Below are 4,364 nucleotides of genomic sequence, written 5' to 3'. Positions count from 1 at the left end.
TGAACATTTATTGAATCAAAATTAAATTTGTAAAATTTCAATAACACAAAATGAAACGTTAATTATTTGAACATTTATTGAATTAAAATAAAATTATAAAAATTCTAATAACACAAAATAAAACATTAATTATTTGAACATTTATTGAATCAAAATTAAATTTGTAAAATTTCAATAACACAAAATGAAACATTAATCATTTGAACATTTATTGAATTAAAATAAAATTATAAAAATTCTAATAACACAAAATAAAACATTAATCATTTGAACATTTATTGAATCAAAATTAAATTTGTAAAATTTCAATAACACAAAATAAAACATTAATCATTTGAACATTTATTGAATTAAAATAAAATTTGTAAAATTTCAATAACACAAAATGAAACATTAATTATTTGAACATTTATTGAATTAAAATAAAATTATAAAAATTCCAATAATACAAAATAAAACATTAATTATTTGAACATTTATTGAATCAAAATTAAATTTGTAAAATTTCAATAACACAAAATGAAACATTAATTATTTGAACATTTATTGAATTAAAATAAAATTATAAAAATTCCAATAATACAAAATAAAACATTAATTATTTGAACATTTATTGAATCAAAATTAAATTTGTAAAATTTCAATAACACAAAATGAAACATTAATTATTTGAACATTTGTTGAATTAAAATAAAATTATAAAAATTCCAATAATACAAAATAAAACATTAATTATTTGAACATTTGTTGAATTAAATAAAATTTAGAAAAATCCTAATTCTGCATGAAAGCAATGGTATCTACGTATTCCTCGTATTTTTAAGATGAGTGTATCCAAAAATTACGAATATCTATAAGGTAGAAAATTATTTATTAAAGAAAAAAAAATAGAATTTATCGACTACAAAATCTCGTCCCAATAGTGTACAAGCGACAAAAATTCTAATAACACAAAATAAAACATTAAGGGTTTGTATTACTGTACACATAGATTCAAAAAAGTTGTCAAAAAACAAATATATAGCAAATAAATGTTATCAAAGGCAAGATAAGTTACTTTTCTACCAAACTGGATATATTTTTTGTGTTTTTATTTAATGTAACGTGTTTATTCAGCTTGAAAACTATACAGTGTTTACCGATGTATTGGAACATTCAAGATCTCGTCTTATTCTCTCTTTAACACGGTAAGTTTGGGAAAAGGTGTTATAAATAAAAAAACGGATAAAATACTGCTAAAAACTCGCTCAATATATGTTACCGTGACATAGGTTGACATATATTCGGTGGGTTTTGAATAGTATTTTGTATAGTTTTTCATTTATAACACCTTTTCCCAAACTTACCGTGTTAAAGAGAGAATCAGACGCCATCTTGAATTTTCCAATACATCGGTAAACACTGTATGCTTTTCGAGCTGAATAAACATGTTACATTGAATAAAAACACAAAAAATATATCCAGCTAGGTAGAAAAGTAACTTATCTTGCCTTTGATAACATTTATTCGTTCTATATTTGTTTTTTGACAACTTTTTCGAATCTATGTGTACAGTAATACAAACCCGAGGAGGTTTATATAGTCATATATGTAATATATATTTATTTTAAAACTTTTATTGAAAAAAAAAATAATAATTCCGGTAATTTGATCATGTAGTAGAGGTGACATCTATTCAATGTCGATCTTTATTAGAGTTGCTTTCCTTTGTTAACCAATTTTTTCACAAACACGAAACCATAGTTCAACCGTCCTCAGGTGTGTTGGTTGTTGTCTTGGAAAAGAAAAGAGAAGAGTTACTGGTTCTGCAGATATTTTTGTATTTATGGAGTTAGTCTCTATTTTATGGTTGTAGTTTTGTATGTGTGAAAAAAATGACCTCCCTTCCATCGCCAAAATTTTAAGGGTGTACAATTTTTAGTTTAATTTGCTATTAATCTCTAGGTTGGGTCTGCTTCGTAATTTTTCTTTTTTTTAGCATATGTGCTACCTCACACATACAAAACCATAATTATAAAATAGAGACTAACTCAAAGAATACGAAAATATCTACGGAGCTAATAACTTTTCTCTTTTCTTTCTCAAACAACACTCAACATGCCTGAAGACGGTCGAAGGCCAATCTGATTGAAACGTTGCACAAATAGCACTCAAGATAAGAATAATAGTCCGATCAGTGCAAGTAATAGAAACATTCTGTCCTCATTTTAAAAATTCAGAACTTTAGTATAAAGAATATAACATTACAGCTTTATTTTAAAACTTTTATTAAAATAATCAATTCAGGTAACTTGATTATATAGTAGAGCTGACATCTATTCAATGTAGCCGCCTTTAGCCTCAATCACTGTCTTGATACGGGTCCATAACTGGGAGCATACTTTTTCCAGAAGCGCCTGCGGGATCTTGGCAGATGGCGGCGATCAGGCTGGCTTTAGTATTGTGGGAGGTCATGTTGGTGTTGTTTGTGGCAATCCAGCAATGCATTTTGAGGGTGCTGGCAATGGTCTTGTTGTCATAACTTGAATCGGTAGAGAGCAGGAGTTGTACAGTGGCGCATCTCTGATCCTGCTCGTTGAACATTGTGTCACTTTCAGGCATAAGAGAAGGCTCCTGTGCTCTTGGTATTTGTACACAAGTAGATGTTCTGCAACCAAAAAAGAAAAAAAGGTTTTCATCAAACGGAAATGGAATCATGTTGTCTTTTCTTAGGAGACAATTTCATTGTTCCATCCTGTAGCACCAAACTCCTTTGCAATAGTGACGATATTAAATGATTGAGAGGAGAAGCCTATAGAAGGGCGGTAGGTGTATTGCCGATAGAAAAATGACTGTAAATCCAAGGGAGGTAATTCTATATATATTTAATCCATAATTTGTTTAAAAATGACTAAATCCAAGGGAGGTAATTCTATATATATTCAATCCATAATTTGTTTAACTCTAACATGCAATTGACTTTAATTTAAACAAGTCAGATATTGCTAATTGTTGCATTCATTTTTTTATATATATTAACAAGTTACAACTTACAAAAAAAAAAACACTTGAGGATGAAAATCAATAAAAATTTTTGTAGTTAAATTCTTACAATTTTTTTATGAATTGCTATAGACAAATTCCCACAACCTGTTTGTGTAATAAATGTTTTTTGTTTTTTTTTTAATTTTATTTTTATTTTAAAAAATATTTTTTAATTTTAAAAATATATTTCGTTTAATTTTATTTCTTTTTAACTTTTGAAAAAAAAAATTTTTTAACATAAAAAAATTTTTTTTTAAATATTTAAAAAAAATCTTTTTTAAGTTTTAAAAAAGATAAGTGGAGTTATTAGAATTTTGAGGAAGATCGTTGCAGGGAGAAAAAAAAATTTTTTTTTTCTTTTTTTTTTTCTAGTTGACTATTTTTAGTGTCTATTTTTTTTTTTTTTTCCTGCATCAATCTTCCTCAAATTTCTTTATAAAACTTTAATAACATTTTGTATCACTAAAAACCTTTATTTATTTATATATATATATATATTCTATATATATAAAAGCGAAAATGTAGGTATGTATGTTTGTATGTCTGCTAAAAACTTTTGACCGACGGAACAAAAATTCACAAACTTGGTATCATAGTAAAGCTCCACCCTCTGGACAAACTGTCGAAAAATTAGCCCAAAAGGACCATCAGAAGTGCATCAACTGATCGATTTTCTGCAGGGGGGGTCCCAAAAAAAGTGACATTTTAATGTTAAACATTACATATTTTTAAATCGATTTATAACTGCCCGGAAAAATATGGGCACCAACTCTTCTACATAAAGTATACACGGGCCGTTTATTTTGGGTCAACTTGTATTTAAAACCTGCTGAGTCATGTCACGTGATCTTGACGTCAGCCAACTCTAATGGCAGTCTGAATTTAAAAAAACATGTTATCGGTAAAAAAAAAAATTAACCCTTACACAAGCTAAACTATGAAGTTCTACGCTATGGCAACGTTACCAAAGTTATTAGCACATTCAAAATAGTTAGATACGATAGTTAAATGAAAAATAACAAGCCAAAAATGTGAAGTAAAAAAAAAAATGCTTACAAAGAATATTAATGATCAAAGTTTTTACAAAAAAACAGCCAGACGCCATTTTCCAGTCTTTAGAGTAAGGAAGATGAAGTGAGAGAGAGAGAGAGACACACATACACTCAGCATTTTTTTTTTTTTTTTTTCCTATTTTTTTAACATCGTTTCAGGTTTATTACTTACCCCCCCCCCATACACACCTAAAACACCCGGGCAACACCGGGTACCCCCCCCCTCCCGCTAGTCTATATATATAAAAGGCAAAATGTGTGTGACCATTTCGTGTACGTCTTCAAAAG

At 28.0% G+C, this 4,364-nt stretch overlaps 1 long non-coding RNA gene across 1 annotated transcript; it reads left to right on the top strand.

The window, feature by feature from the left end:
- Positions 1–1,224: 1,224 nt before the first annotated feature.
- On the top strand, positions 1,225–3,084 carry LOC145271111 (uncharacterized). Its single transcript, XR_013865697.1, has 2 exons — positions 1,225–2,848; positions 2,906–3,084. It is a non-coding gene; the product is annotated as an uncharacterized LOC145271111 (long non-coding RNA).
- The last annotated feature ends 1,280 nt before the right edge of the window (positions 3,085–4,364 follow it).

Source organism: Euprymna scolopes, chromosome 46 (assembly GCF_053919585.1).
Source record: "Euprymna scolopes isolate OS-2025 chromosome 46, ASM5391958v1, whole genome shotgun sequence".
NCBI lineage: Eukaryota > Metazoa > Mollusca > Cephalopoda > Sepiida > Sepiolidae > Euprymna > Euprymna scolopes.
Note: the sequence above shows the minus strand (reverse complement) of the source record. Positions and strands in the feature narration are given on the sequence as shown.